Source organism: Neopelma chrysocephalum, unplaced genomic scaffold (assembly GCF_003984885.1).
Source record: "Neopelma chrysocephalum unplaced genomic scaffold, ASM398488v2 Primary Assembly neopelma1_43, whole genome shotgun sequence".
NCBI lineage: Eukaryota > Metazoa > Chordata > Aves > Passeriformes > Pipridae > Neopelma > Neopelma chrysocephalum.
The window spans coordinates 11128493-11145539 of record NW_020897702.1 but is presented as its reverse complement, the minus strand read 5'-3'; the positions used below and the strand labels follow the sequence as shown (position 1 = coordinate 11145539).

Sequence of the window (17047 nt, the reverse complement as noted above, 5' to 3'; positions counted from 1 at the left end):
TGTTAACACAGCCTGAAAACAGTGGTACTACCTTAGATACTGATGCTTTGGGATGAGCTTCCAGAGAACTCTAAGGCTCTGGCTCTCCCCTTGCCTACCCCAGGCTGTGGTTTGGACAAGGGAAGCCCTGCATGAATTCTGTGTTCTGCAACCCAACAGGCTCCAGCTTCAAGATATTTCCACAACTGTGATTTCTGCAGCATGTATTTATTCAATTGCCATAATTTCTTCTACAGTTCTTCCACAAGACTCAGGTGTGGTCCTTTGTGGAAATCCTATGCTTAAATCCTGTTTCTCATGAAAAAAAACCTAATTAAATCAAAGCCAGCTAAATACTATCATGAATACAAAGTCTTGTGTGTACTTAATGCACCAGAGAAATATGATTGCATCATTTACCCTATGATATCTGTTTTTAAAGAAACAATGTAAAAATTATGCTGTTGTAGAAAAGCACCTCTTCGAAGAAAATCCTTTAGATGCCAAATATCTCTTCCTAAAAGCACAAATGAGTTAAACTTACTTCTCTACCCAAGATAAATTACTGCAATGATTAAACACAGCTCAGGAGCCACTTTGCACATGGTGCTACTAAACCATCAATTAGAGACAAGTCAGCATGGACTGAAGAGAAAGTAAGATCCAAATTTGGAAAAAGGATGAAAAAATATCAAGGGAGTATTCTCACAGTGACACAGGCAGAAAACCGAGTAAATCAAAAGTAACAAGGGCAGTAAAATTTGCAAAGAGGAACTGCTGCATAAAACCTGGTTTCTTAAAGCATCTGAATTTTATCTCTAGCTGAATGTAATCTTGCAGTTCTAGTCTGACAGGATATGGCTAAGAACATAAAATGAATCTTGAGGAAAAATGTGATGCTTGATCTGGGACTAAGCAAAACCCTTAATCAGGGTGGGCAGAACACTTGCAGTTATGCGGGGTCTAGGGTACCATAATATTTAGACACCTGCTTGTTTGGTTTTTTTAAATTTCACTTTCCTGGCCATCAATGTTATTTTTGTTTGGTTTGGCTTTTCACATTTACACACATATTTTTGTATTTTTTCCTGCATTGTTGCCTTGAAACATGTGCTCTGCTGGACAACATCACACAATGAATTTTGCTAAAGGGGAAGGGATTATTCCCACTTAATCCTGTCTTTACCTACCATTTTTACATGCCAGGTTAGAAGTGACAAAGCAACTCTAGGGGAGAGTTTAAGAAATACAGGGACTTCCTTGCTGAAAACATGGACAAAGTATTAAACTTTCTCTAGCTTTACAGATAAATATAAACTAAAATCCTAGATCCAAACATTCTTCAATTTGGAGAAAATTCAGACCTCAAATTAAATTGTCAGATCTACTTTAAGATTTTCATCAGGCAGGAAGAGACATTTTAGCTTGGAAGTGATATTGCTGGCGAAGATTGTTGCTTCAGAATCACGCAGAAGCTGAGCCAGAAGCTTTCAGGGTTTATATTTAGAACTTCCCTGAATGCATTGTCCCTAAATGTTACTTTAGATGCCTGGTGTGTTTTTTTGAGTTTCTGGACATCACGCATATCTGAAAAACTCCCCTTTCAGCCAGAAGAATTGCTTCATACATTGCTGGTAACAGTAGATTCTTATCTTTTACAAAGACCAGTCACTGAAAAACAAAATGTGATTTTTCGCAAGTTTGTGACAGGAGGAAACATCCTGTTTATTCATTTTAGAATACTTTTCACATTTAGTAATAATATAATTTAGGTAAACTTTTCAATTAATTATAGGGGGTATGCTATAAACAGACATTTGAAAAAAAAAGGAAAGAAAATTTACAAGACTGAATATCTGGAAAAATACTTCATAAATGTGAAGTTCAATAAACTGTGCTAAAATGTCCCATGAGCAGCGGTGGTCACTGCTCAGCTCTTCGGTAAAATAGAAGTAGTCTTGGCAAAGTATTGCAAAATACACTTTAGGGAACAATTTTACAGTGGCCAGAAAAATGGAGTAGACAAACTAATAGGTCTTTTTCATCTCCAGGTTCTATTAGAGTGTGGTTGGTTGAAGCAAATTTGTGCTCCAAAATAACCTGAGAATGCTGTTACAAAATCTATATAGCCATTAAAATATATACAAAGGTATAATGGAATCTAAATTTAAATGTTAAGGAACCCCCAAAAGATGCAGGTAAAAAATGTATTTGTGTGTAATGTTAAAAGTCCTGGTCATCCTATGACTTATATGTCTCAAGAAGCTTCTGGCATTTTGCTGGGGAGTCAGTTCCAGTAGCTGTTCAGAATTCTTTAGTAACTAATAGCAAATTCTCATTGCAACCAGCGTAAAACACTACCTTTTAATGCTGTGCTGTCTTTTTCAATTGGCACCTTTAGAGCTGTGGACTGAACAGAAGCAAATGGTTTAAATGTCACTCAAGTTTATATCTTCTTCAGGGCACCTTAGGTAACAAGTTGACTAGTGTCTGTGCAAATGAGGTGATTTGTTAATGTGGGCATGACTGCCTTGATTGTGGTAAGGGTAAGAATGACCTTTGTGTTGGTTTTGGCTGGGATAAAAATTTTCTTCATGGTAGCTTCTCACCCCACCCCACCAGCAAGGAGGCTGCGGGTGCATAATGTGTTGGGAGGGACACAGCTGAGAGAGCTGACCTCAACTGACCCAAGGGATATTCCATACCATAGGTCATCATGCTCAACATGTAAAACTGGGGGGAGAAGAAGGAAGTGATGGGGACATTCAAAGTGATGGAGTTTTTTCTTCCCAAGTCACCTTTACACATGATGGAGCCTTGCTTTCCTGGTGATGGCTGAACACCTGCCTGCTCATGTGAAGTGGTAAATTAATTCTTTGTTTCCCTTTTGCTTCTCTTACCTATTAAACTGGTTTTTATCTCAACCCACAAATTTACCAACTTTTTTCTTCTGGTTCTCTCCCCCATCCCACTGGGAGGGAGTGGGTAAGCAGCTGTGTGGGGCTGAGTTGCTGTCTGGGATTAAACCACCACCACACTGCGTCTGTGCCCATGTGAGTACAGTTTTGAATTTGCTGCCTGTCTGGCTAACGGGTTATCTGTCCCTTTTGCAAGCATCCTATTTAATCAAAGCTCTGCCATTACGTGTAAGTTTGGCCTGGCTTTCTCTTGCCAAATCCAAGCTGTCTCCTCCCCCCTCCCTCTCTCTCAAGTGAGGGGAAAAAAAAACAAACCACAGAAAAACCAAAAGAAGTCTGAATGAAACAGAATTATATAAAAAAATATATACTTACATATATATTTACAATTATATATACAACATGATTATATTATACACACAATAGGGAGCTCCCGGGGCGGGGGGGGGAGGAAAAGGGAGGGGGAAACAAGGATAAAAAACACTAAAAGAAAAATAAATCCTCAAAATATCCCATTAATAGAGAGCTAGCGAATAAATACAAAAAACTGAATTAAATACTTCCCTGAATGAGACAGCAGAACTGTGAGAAGCACCAACCAACCAACTCCCCATGCCTCCTGGAGGGAATGGAGATAACAGCAGGTCGGAGCAGGCAGGCCCTGGCCTATACAAGCAAAGACCGTCTGCAGAGAGACCTGTTGCCTTCAGCCACCAGAAGAGAGAAGAGAGCGAGCTCTCTTATCTACGCCTTATTTGTATGTTGTGTTACATTAAAGGATGATATGGAACACTTCCTTAGATTTCTGACCCCTGTTGCTAAGGAAGGCCTAAAAAATCCCAAAGCCAGCCCTCTGTTCGTAATTTGAGACGCCTTGAATTGTCTGTGTGAAGGACCCCTGTTGTTTATATTGCATGGCAATAGCTGAGCTACTGAGGTTATCACCAGATTACACCAGCAAAGCTTACTTACACTTGATACTTTTCTCCAAAGAAATTTGGAAAGGATGTGTTGAGGAGCTTTGAGGTACCCTTGGCTGTACCAATTGCTTCTTCACTTTCTGTAATGGAGCATGTGGGTTTGCTGGGCAAACAAGTCATACAGACACCTAATTTTGGTGTCCATGTTTTGCATTGAGTCTCCCTGTTATCATGTTTCAGTTTCACATCGACTGTGTTCAGGTTAAGGGAAAAAAGTGCCTTCCTGGCTGCAGACCATAAAGACAGAGCTGAGCTCAATCCTTCTGGTGGTGCCCCTGTGGGGACCAAAATCAGCAACTCAGGCAATTTTCCCCTCTGTCAGTACATCTTACAGGTGTGAGTGGCAGGTTCACTACCTTTGAGTTACAGGGTCCCATAAGACTTCTCTCAGTGATGCACAAGGAGAAATGGAACCAAATCATACATATTCATAGATGTTCAAGACTTTGAGGGCTCTTGGGGCTGAAAATAACCAAACACCATTTTTGTGTTGATGTCAGCAATAGCTACCCAGTAACCCAGCAATTTCTTTTCAGTAATGAGACCAAGGAAAAGTTGAATTACCTGATAGCTCAGTCAGAGATGTCATATAGTTAATTAAAACAACGGTCCCCAACTTTCCTGACATGCTTAATGAAGGGAAAACAACTGAACTTGCCCCTGCTATGCCTTGTTCTGGCATGCCACAATGCCACATGTGCCTTGCTCAAGAGCAAAATTCATTACGGTCATTCTTACAGGAAGCTTTACTTCATGGAAAGCAGTGTGAAAAGTACAATTTTGTCATCAATAGTTATTATAAACAACACAGTTCCCCTCTGGGGAATGAAGCCTAGATGAAGGGAGGCATTGTGCATTGAAAATAGAAGGAATGGAGCAGAACTGTCATGCAAGACCACCAGCTCTAGGTGAGGTATAGTAGAAATTCACTCAGCTTCAATTTACCTTTGGCTTCTGAGCTTCAGTTGGAAGAAGATAATGGCTTTTAGATTATTATTCAGACTTCAAGATATATCAACTTGAGTACTTTGTGATATATGTCCATGATAAACCTATGTATTTACCATAAATCTTGTCAAAAAAGGCTGTTGCCTAACACCTTTTGTTATATAAAACATGCAAGGACACTCAAAGGGACATAATCCTTAAAACTTTTAGTTTAGTTCTCAGTGTCAAGGAACTTCTGGTGCTGAGTTTGTGCTTACCTTTCTGTCACATATCAGTAGGGGAAACTCTTTTGTCCCTCCTTCTGGTACCTAAACCAGAAGTTCGGTAACATTTCAATTCCCGTTAGTTTGATGACTAGTCTTTAGTTTTCAGTTTTTCCCATTAATACACTTGACCTCTGGCTTGAGGAGTCAGTAGCAAGATGCATCTCCTTTTATGCTGCAGTTCATTATGTTAACTATTTTCATATATTCATTCCATGTACTTGTTCTCAAGGAAACTGTGGTGGCTGTATTTATTTTTAGAAATAAACAGTGACAAGTATTCCCATATGGAGAATAATAAAAAAGGTGCTTCAGTTGAACCTAAATTTTGACTCACAGGGAAATAGATCCTTGCCTATATACTTTGAACTTCTAAAGTGGCAATTTAGAAGACAATTTAAGATAGTATTAAAAAGGATTTTCAGTGGTCGCTATGTCTGTCAGACATCTAATTGTCTATGACTTTTCTCTGGGAAAATGTTATGCCCCTGACTGGTCTTTGGTACCTTTGAAAATATCCCCTTGCCTAGTTATGTACCATATATACTGTGTGGAAATAATTCTCATTAACCCAGAGATGATTTACTTAGGTTAGCCTGAATGCAGCCATTTAAAAGGCACACAGCTCCAAAGAGCACTGCCTGGTAAGACATTTCTGTAAAGCACTAGAGGCAGGGATGAATCCCACATGGAAACCCATATAAGACAGAGCACTGCTATTTGAATGGCAAAATGAGCAAAATTATTACTTTGAGGAAGCAATGGAAGTTGGCACTACAGTGCGTCAGAGAAAGGTTAAGTGATCTAAAGACTGCAGGCCTATTTAATTAAGTAAATAGATAATAAATCACAAAGAATAACAGTCTTAAATAACAGGCTTATAAGCCTTGCAATTTTATTCCATGGATTCCAGTGTTGTCCTATTTTCATTATGCAGAACTGGAGATTTTTACTGAGGAATCAATTCTCAGCAGGACAGCGGTTACAAGCTCCTGGCAATTTAAGGAAAAACATGTCCAGATGCTCGGAATAGGTTTAACACTTCAAATGAAGAGACAGATACAGTACCACCCAGTCCCGAGGGTGAAATTTTAAGTTCCAGAAGGTAACAAATATTCTCAGGACTTTTAATTGTTTTCTGAATTCTGTAACTGCTTCATTCATATTTTCAGGCTGAAAGGTTGAAGCTTGCTTTATATGTTTTTAATAAAAAACTGAGCTTCTGTTATAATTGTGGAACTCTTGTAGCTCAGTTCAAATTAAAACACCAAACTGCAGAACATCTGAGAGAAGATCATGAGGGCTAATGAGAAAGTGAGCTATTAATAAATTCCAGGGAGGAGACACAACAATAAATTCAAGATGATAGGAGTAATTTTTAATGGAGATGTCCGAGATCTGATGCTAAATTCTGAAGTCTTCAACAGATTTATTATAACTCATGTACAACCCACAAATACTCTACCTCTGCATCCCATAATGATGCCACCTTTTCCATAATGATGGGTATCCAGAGGTTGAAGAAGGCGGCTGGGGCTCCTCCACCTACTGGCATGCCTCACTGTTCCTTCTGGTGTGGGGATGAATATTAAATCACAAAATTTTACAGTAATGACATCATAAAGAATCAGACCTCAGACACACATCCTGTGATGACAGAATGGCAGAAAGGCTGCCTTAGGACCTTTGTTTTCAGGAAAGAATTAAAAATATGTGTACATAACCCTTATAGATGTTTGGGCTTCGTTCTCCTTTTTTTTTTTTTTTTTTGATCCAAAGAAGGGAACTTTCTATAATTCCTGGTTACTTGGTTAGCCTGCTGTGCTGTTTATCCAGTCTTAGACTGGTACTAAAGAAACGTTCTAACTCTAAACTGCTTTGGTAAAAGTTAATCTTCCTGGTCCTTCTCCGAGCAGCATTGGAGAAGCACTGCTTGTTCTTCTGGAAGTAATGCTGTTAGACCTGTAATATTGCTGATTTAGTCAAAGCAGATCATAAATTTTCTATGTAGGTCTCTGAAACTCTTCTCTTTGCGCTCCTGTGTATGCCAGATCTGCAATTCATCTATACAGTCTTAATTTGTTGTGTGGGAAATGGGACACAAACCTCCTTCCTAGTGCAAAGGGAGCAGGAAAGTTTTCTTTGTAAGAGTCCACGTGCCACTCCTATTATTGAATGTATGGTTGACATTTCAAAATGCATGACGCACTGACTGAAAATTATGCAATTTCAAAGCATAAGAAATACAGTTCTGTAGATCCAATAAGGGCAGTAGGGGCATCTTCTGTTTAATCTAAGTTGACTTTTCTCTCTCTGTTGTAAATCACACCTGATCCTGAGAAGAGCTGAGGTTTCATCCTCTCCTGTTCCTGGCAAAATTAATGGAAGTTATTCTGTTGTATTATGAGGGTTTGTGAGCTTCAACTGTATTGTATGCTCCAAAATAACTTAACTGGCACTGAAGACACTGTTGATCCCTGGTATCCCAGAAGAGTTACGTTGCTATGCCCTGTTTAACTACTTTATATCTTGGACTAAACCTCCTGTTTCGTCTCTCAGTAGATATCTAAACCCCTATCTGGTGTGAAATGAAATAAAATAAATATTGAACTACATGGTTCATGACATATTTTTATAGAATGACTGTTCTAAAAAGGAAGAAAAACAACTTTGCTTTTACCCTGATATTGCCAATACCTGATGTTGGAAGGTCTTAGTGCTCAGATCACCAGTCAAGCCTGAGAACTTCCTAAAGCAGGATGCTTGCAGGTAATCAAGAAATTAATTAGAATGTTATTAGTGAAACATTGTAACTCTAACTTCTTTGCTAAGGTGATAAATAAACACTAGAATTTTAGAGTCCATTTTTTAGAATGTAATTGGGAGAAAATATAAGAGTGGGTGGCAACGGGAAGACAAAACTTACAAATTTTTTATCATTACTTCCTCTGTCTTTTTAAAAACCTCGTCTTTTTGCATTTTGGGTGCTTCATAGTCTATTAAAAGCTATTTTTGGACTTGGGGAAGAAGGAGGTTGCATTTTTGTCCACTGATCCAACTCCATGGCCACTGTGCTGTTTCTGAGCTGAATCTTAAGCAGTAAGAAGCACCACAAGGTGGGACACTGCTAAAATCTGTGGTAATCCCAGTATTTGGGATCAAATCTCATGGGATCTGGTGAAGGAAAGGGGGAAGTGAAAAGAACATCTGCTCTAGTTTATACTTAATCATGGTCCAAATGTCTGCTTGTCTACAGGGCTCTTTTAGAGTATTTCCCATGGCATGGGTTATTCAAAAGTAGACAGCACATAACACAATTTTAATTCCTAATTTATCAAGTCAGCCACTAAGTCTTCCAACTTCTATTTTTAAAAACTTCCGTTTTTAAAAACCTCCAACACTCTCACTAATTAGGACTTTCTTCTACCTCCAGCTGTTAATGGGCACAAAAATGGCCAATTTGAAATACGTCTAATCAGAGCACTGCCTGATTTTGTCCTCATACAACAGCCATTACCCTAAGGGACAAATTATGTCTTCAGTTGCACACGCTCATCCTGTTCAACAACAACTTGACAGTCCATCCATCAGAGGGAAAATATATATTGCAATTAGCGGCGCAGGTTACATACTTATTCCTTTTTTCTTAACCTTTATTTATTTTGCATATATGAATATACATGTGCAATTATTTATTTATTGTGAATTTGGTTTGTAGCTTATTTTTTACTCTAGCAGTGCTGTTTTCTTTGAGACACTTCCCTTTACACCTGTGTACAAGCCTAACAGGAACCTTGAAGAAAATCACTCTCTTTAAATATGTTTCACAGAACATATACACATGAACCCAAGCTACTCTGTAGTTGCAAAATTATCTCAGAATAACTGTGTTTATTGACTTTTAAAGTTTGATAATCTCTCCAGTATGATCACAGGCTTCAGGTCCTCTGCCACAAAATTGTGCACCACCTCTTGTGGAGGTGCAGATTAAGCTTCATAGGCTGCTTAGGCTAGGAGGACAGAGATAACAGCCAGGGTGGTGTGTGGATTATCCTCAGACCATGAATCCTGCCTGTATTGTGGTTAAATGACATTTTGCAGCAGCAGAAGGATGTATTTTGGAGGAAGAGGTAGGGAAGGAGAAAGGAAAGCACCAGGGCTCAGTTGTGGGTGGAGGTTGGGAAGGAGGGTTTGGAGAATTTATGGTCTAAGGAAAGGTGCTGGAGGCACAAGTTATCCCTAAAATGAAGGTGTGGAGAAGGAAAGGCAGGGTTGGCTTGTTTTGATCAGTACTTATGCAAGAAACCCCATTTCAACTCTTGTCTCAGTGTCTCCTGCTACTCTTTTACTTGTTATGGACTATTAATTGGTGAAAATTCTAATGCCTTCACAGAGGAAGGGAATGAGAAACCCAGTGCTTGGAGTTTGAATTTCTAGCAATTCTGAAGCTGATTTCAAAATACCTTGCATTAGGGTGGCAAAAGCTGCTGAAAATGAGGGCAAACTATCAGTTAACTTAGAGCCATGTTCAGTGAAAGAAAGCTGAATGTAAACTCCTCGCACCAAGGAAGGTGACAATAACTAGCACTTCACAGGCATTTAATTGCAATGTTTCCTTTTGTCTAGCTTTTACCCTAGTGTTTTCCTAATACTAAACTACTTCTTACATCACCAAATTCAGCTTTCTAATCATTGTGTTATGCTCTCTCTTCAGTGCTATATTCACAGGCAATTTCAGGGTCACAGCCAGGTTAAAGGCAGTTGTATTTTAGCTTCGAAGATGGGGTAGGAGCTTTACTACAAACACTTGCTTCCAGAGATATCTGCAATTGGAACCAGGAGGCAATCTCCACAAGATAATATGTGTCTGGAGGTATAATGGTCTAGAGTCTCACTGGATATCAAACGCCACCTGGGTATCCAGGTCTATGACTCTTACCTAAGTGTATAGTGTCTTGCAAAGTTGGAACTGAGAAACCAAAAGTTTGTGAAATTAGGTGGAAGGGAAGGGGAGATGTGCATTGTTACTAGGTAATCCTGCTCTACCTTATAGGAATATTCCAGGATTTCAAAACATTTCTGTCCATGATGATCTTTTCCAAATTAATAGCATTACCAAGAATTTCATAGAAGACTCACTGGTACTGTGAAAAATGTTGGACTTCTGATGATCTACATGCTAGACAAAAGGTTTGCATTATCTGACAAGCATATAAAACTGATTCTGCACCTTCAGCCATCTGACTGCTTTCAAATCTTTTTAATAACTAAAATGCAGTTCATCCTTGTGGTTTCTGTCCAATCTACCAGTGCAACGATGGCTTGGTATGTAGGCAGAACTGCCACTACCTAGACGGATCAGTGACAGATTAAACACAGTCCAGAAGTAACTATTCACGGTTTCCAGATGAAGATGAAGACAGCAACCACTCTTTGCTCTTTGCTACATGTTTGCGGGAAAGAAATAGATTTGAATTGGTAAATGAGGAAAGACTGTGGTCTGAGCTGGTCTAGCCTCTCAGTTCAACATTTGGAAGAGCTTTCCTAAGATGGCTCATGGTGAGCCACAGGCTTTGTCATCGGAGTTGTTTGCCAGGAAAAGTTACCTGCATCCTGAGAGGGAAGGAAGAACAGTCAGGGAAGCAGGAACAGCATTAAAATGCAAAGTGTATTTAGCATAAGCTGTCAGATAGTGAAATACCGCTCTGTTGTTGCTCCTGACTGCAATTGCACTTGCCATGAATTTGTATTCCAGCTTGTAAATTAATTTATTAGTTATATTTCTGTCAAAACAAGAACTCAGTTAATGCAGAATGTAACTAACTAATAGTATATTTTTGTATAACAGAATTTTTTGTGATTTCAACCAATTAACATTTGATCTTCTTCCATCCATGACTTCAATAGGTGACCCTAATCCTTCATAAACCAATATAAAAGAATGTTAATATTTGTAGATAGAAAGAGCTCTGCTCAGGATTTTTGGCTAAGAAAACATTTTCTTACTAGGAAAGAAATAATGTAAGTTACTTTTTTTTCAAGGAAACTGTCACTGAACAGAGTTATTTATAGAATATCAAGAACAATTTGACTGATAATCACTTTTCATTTGCTTGCAGATAAAGCAGCTGAGATGAAACTGCCTGAAGTTTGTCCTAATCCAAAGTTTAAAAAAAGAATCCAGGTAATTTTTTTACTCTTTTTTTCAGTTTCTGTTAATTCCAGATTTGTGATGAAGTTTGCATTTTATGGCTCGTTACAAAACCTGTTAAACCCGTGGAATCCAGGAAAGGCCTCCAATCCTGGGCAGGGAAGCAAAGCAATTGCAGTGGATACCAACTCCCACTGTGAGTACTTATGTTTATTGTGACCCAGACCAGCCATGGTAAAAAATGCTTTCTTCCATTTGTTGATAGTCCTAGGCTTTTCAGAAATGTGGAAAAATCCAGTGGAAAGTGTTTGCACCTTATGCATGTGACAGTCTTCTTAACCGTGACTTCACTCAAGGATCAGGTTTTTCTGTTTTCGGTCAGTTCTTAGTTCCCACTGAACTGGTATCTTAAGAGTTCTCATGCCACCTGGTTAAGCATCCTAACATTCTTAAGAAATCCTAAGATTTCTCTTGCTGCTACAGGGCTTTTAAAGGGTCTTGCATTTTCATCGTAATACATAAGTGAGTAGAAATAGGTATTTAATTTCATTAGCTAAAAATATTTTGTTCTGGTGTTGAAACTAGAAATACTGAAAACTTATGAGACAGATTGCACTTCTAAGATTTTAAATTAATTTCCGTGAATGTACAAAGTTTAAAATTTGTAGGAAATCATGTATATATATAATAATAATGGCCCATCTTCGCGAACGAAGATTTGGGGAAAGGTCTTTTACCTTTCCAGCCTGCGCAATGGATTTTTTTTTAGGTGAGACACAGCCTGCGCTGAACTGAGCCCACCCTTTAATCCTAAGGTTCATCTGCCGGGGCCAAGCAAGCTTGGACAATGGCAGTGAGGTCCTCAGGACGTAGGTTTGTTTAGAGTGACCTTCTCATAGATGGATGGCCTCACAGGGCTAACGGGTTCCATCTGCCCTGGAGGGACTGGGAATTGAACCTGGGTCACAGCGGTGAGAGTCCTGCATGCTAACCACTAGGCCACCAGGGGTCCCTAGGAAATCATGTATACTAGGCATGAACTCCACATTTCCCAGCTTCTGTAAAAAAGTTAAATGCCTAGTCTGAACTCATTGTGGGCCTCCCTTGACAGCTGAGGGAGACAATGACACTTTCCTGTTAAAACAGAGATCTTTGCCTAAATGAGATAGCTTTCATAGTATAAAATTCTATATGGAGGTTCTTATTTTTCTCTGCTGATATAGGTTAGATGATAACTCCCATTAGACATTTAACTCTTCGCCAAAATGAATCAACCGTGATGAATCCAGTCATGCATATTTGCATGTTCTAGGTTTTCTTTCTGAACTTAAGTAGTAAACAAGCAATTTGGTATTGATGCTTGATTAGTCCAACATGTTTTCTTTATCTGAGAATATAACAATCCATTTCTGGCATGTGAGTATGGAGTTTTTGAGGCAAAACAGAGTGAAAAATTATTATCGTATATTTGTTTTCTCAATTTGGTCATCCTTATGACAATTTTGAATAAAAAAAACACAAAAACTTGTCCTTTTATGGGTTTAATAACTAAATATTAAAAAATCAAAGTTTATCAAAATCAGATTAAAATACTATTCCTGTAATTAAACTAACTAAATTTGAATAACATATTCCTCCAGACTAAGATAACTGAAGTCTAATTACGAATTGATGAAATAACAATAGTATGTAATTAAGTTAACAATTATTCACCACTGTTGGAGCATAATTAGGATTCACTTACCGAAAATCTGCTACATATAAGCAACACTTAAAAATTATTAATTATAAAAATAAAAAATAATGTAACCTGCTTTCCTTATTGGCTTCTGTGTGGGAAGAAGGACCCTCGAGGTTCCTGTTCAATATGGGATTTACACAGTCAACTCTTGCTCCTTGTTTCAATATAACACAATATTACCCTTATTCTAAGGGGTTTGTGGTAGATTTCTTTTTTGCATTAGTACTGTATTAAGTTAGAGTGATGTGTGGAGTGGTGAAATGGTGTTTTCCAAAAATAAGGAACTTCTGCATTTACTGAATATGCAAGTGCATACATTTGCATCCCTAGAGATACTTTGGAGAACACCAATATTATAGGCAGAGGTGATATATTTATTAGACAATCTTAATGGAAGAACGTGGCAGACTTTCAGATAGACAAGTCCCTTTCCAGATCTGAAGTAGAAATAGGGAATTTAAAAACCAAAGCTCAGAGGAATGCATTAGATGAGATGAATCCAAATGAGAGCAGTTGGTACTTGCAGAGATGGAAGGAGCAGAGAATGGGAGAGAGTAGAAAGGCAGTTATTACCCATGGTAAAGAGACATCCATAACTCAGGATCCTGCAATTTTCTATATTCTCAAGCTATGCTTGGTGTAATCATTAGTGATTTTTTTCCCTGTGCTCCTAGTTCTTGTGTATTTTTATTATCTTAGAATGTCTTCAAAAAATCACTTTAACAGAAACAACAAAAGTTTGTGCTTATTCAAATCAGATAAAGGGTTGTCTTTCATGGTAAACAGATTTTACAGGACCAGAATTCCACAAAATTCCAAGTGAACTGCTAAGTACTTTCAAAAGAAAATTTGAGACTCATATGCACTAGTTCTTATCCAATCTATACCCCCTACCCCAAAATTTATCAAGACATAAGATACTCTAAAGAAACTTATTAAAAAAATTTAAAAAGTTATAACTAATTTAAATAGGAACAAGACATAAGATTACTCAATGAAACACAATGTATTGCACAGATATCCATGTGCTATACTGAACACTATTATGACACTAGCAATTGGAAAAAAAATCATTAAAAGAAAATGTCTAATTATTTGTCACTTGTTTTAAGATGGAAAATCCATTAATAACATGTAAAAATTATGGATAATAGTTCTTATACTGTCTTTGTCCAGGGTACTTAGTCTGTAACATTGTTTAAAGCTTGCAAGTAAAAGTTTATTCATCTTTTAATACCAATGAATTAATTATTCAGGTTTACATTCAGCAGAATTTATTCTCTGAATAATCCTAGCAGAATTAGTTAGGGAATGAATTTCACTGATTACTTTTTGAAAGAGTCATTCTAATTTGCAGTTACACATGATATCAAAGGATCTCAAAGCATGATTGTTAATTATATTTCGTGACCTATCCCTGTGGAAGATATACCCAGCATTATCATTTAAACTTTTATTGTATTCATTAAAATCTTGGCATTCCTTCTCACCACTACCTTCCCATGGAAAATGCTGAGCTGAATTTGGTTTGTTTTCATCAGTTGTACCTTAGTGATGACAGTAAATAAAGTCGGATAAACTTTTTAGGTATGGTTGCCCTTGGAATGGAATCTCAAACTGTATTTTAGAACTGAGTTAAAACATCTTGAACATGAAACAGCCTCAAATAATTCCAGTATATACTGAGGCAAAGAATGGTTATTGAGATCTTGCTTCTTAAGCCCCTTGTTTAAAGATGCAGTACATATTCCCTTCATGGGGGAAGCATTGTTCAAAGTTTGTCCTAGAAAATAGGTCTGTATCTTCATTTGAGACATGCTTTTAGATGCATGCACTGTAGAGGAAGATAATGCTACTCTTCTTTTCACTGTTAGTTCTCTTGTGATAGCAAGCTTAATTTTGGATTTAGGAATCCAAATTTCACCCACATGGCACTTACATTATTACTAGCCTTTTTTGCAGCTGACTCATTAATACTAAGAAAATGTAACAAATGAAATCTTCCCCTTTTATGAAATCATAGAAAAAAATTAATTAGGAAAATAGCTCAACACCACAAAAAATTACACAGTAGATTGTATAATTTCTGGTTTTGGAGGTTTTCAGGAGCAGACTAGACATATCCATGATTGATGTGATCTCATGTTGGAAGCAGGCCCCCTCCAAGTAAAATGTTGGTCTAGGTGGCCTCATGATTTTCCTTACAACAGAGGTGACTGTGCTTCTATGAAATCTTACCATTGTGGACATCTGGTATGGGCAATCTGGCAACAGAAACCAACAATGCATTGTCAGCATTTTTGATGACTATGATTGCATTATGTAAAACCAGCAACCCACGTGTGAACAGACACGTTGATTTCAGGGTTTGTTATTGCTCAGATTCATTTGGATTTATCTTGTATTCAACTTCTTACTAGTTTTGTCTGCTTCTTCTGGGCTCTACCTTCTTATTTATCTACAATTAGAAAGGCTAAGTCAGGAAAGGTTGATTCATGAGAGACTCAATGGCATAGTCATAGCTACAAATCAGAAAACTCAACTCTGCAGTCTGTACTAAACAGTAACTTTTCCAAAAAGACCTGTTCTTCACTGCACATGCAAAATGGAGCAGAACACAGTTATGGGAATTAAAACTCTGCTTCTTGGCACTGTATGAAACCCCAGGGTTTCTATGCCGTGATCAGTATTCAGTAGCCAGCGCTAGTCAAAGCCATCACTTACAAGTCATAGGGTAGTTCTTTCTTCTAAGCATTTAAGAAGGAGCAAAATCATATAAAATGTTTCTACTTTGGCTGCAGCTGAAAAATAAGTATCAATAAAGAACTCTTTTGTCTATATTTTTTCAAGTCACTGCCCTTTGAAGGCTTCAGTAGGCTTGCAAGATTTTTCAAAGTCTGATGCTGATCAATCATTTCTCTGCCATTCATAGTTTATAATCCTGGCTGAAAATTAAAAGAAGGGATTGGTTCACTAAAGATGATACAACTGGTCAGTCACTGGCAGTTCAAAAGAATTTGAAGACAAATGGTAAGAATATGTGCATACATATGTCTACACATACATAGCATAAACATGTTTTTAATATGATCAAATGCACCGGGCAGGATAAATTGGGTTCCATTGCTTTCTTACACTGATTGTTTTATTAAAATTTACTGCCTGGGTAACCACAGATTGGTATTAATCCCAGCTCACTATGGGCAACCCATTTAAAACTCTTTTCCTTCTAGGATTAATGGGGAAAAACTGGGCACCGTAAAAGAATGTTTCATCCCTTAAATGCCCAAAATAGATGATCTTGGATTATAGATGATAGGATACAGGGGCTGAATCCTAACCAGAGTCTTCCCACTTCCACTCAGTTGTCATTCATGTCATCATCTTGTTAAGTAATTCTTCCAGAAAGCAAATATTCCAGCTTCCAAAAAATTTGAAATTTAAAAATGTGGTGTGATGACTTCTGCCTTCTAATGTGTGGTACCTTATATGATCTTAGTGGATTCTGTCTCTTGTCATAAGACTTACGAAAAGTGTCTTTGCCCATGGCAGGGCAGTTGGAACTAGATGATCTTTAAGGTCTCTTCCAACCCAAACCATTCTATGATTCCATGATTTTATTCCTCCAGGGATCTACTGTGAAGTTATTTATGCTTAATTTTACATCATAATGATTTTGGACCTTTTTTTTTTGGCTTGCTCTTTCCTTTTTTTGGAATCTTCATTTGAATGCAGATATCAAGTAAGAAGCAGGATATTATACCTGTTGTCAGAAATTAATAAATATTAACTAAGACATTAAATATTGATGAGTTCAAAATCAATACAAACATTAAGGAACATTACATTTTGCTGTGCACCAAAACAAGACATGAAAACAGATATATGTGCAGCTTTTGCTGAAATTCGCTATAACTGCGTGCATTTAAAGGTAAAACATGATAAGTTATGCTTTGCTATTGATCACCATAGTCATATTTCTGTGTTGATGCATCTAGTTTAAACTTCCTACTTCAATTAATGAGTTACTTTACTATTTTTCTAAATGAAAATTCTAATGAAGAGGT

The 17047-nt window shown here is 37.6% G+C and overlaps 1 long non-coding RNA gene across 1 annotated transcript; it reads left to right on the top strand.

Moving 5' to 3' along the window:
- Window positions 1-7300: 7300 nt before the first annotated feature.
- Window positions 7301-11272, top strand: LOC113964723. Its single transcript, XR_003533272.1, has 3 exons — window positions 7301-7857; window positions 8084-8204; window positions 11208-11272. It is a non-coding gene; the product is annotated as an uncharacterized LOC113964723 (long non-coding RNA).
- The last annotated feature ends 5775 nt before the right edge of the window (window positions 11273-17047 follow it).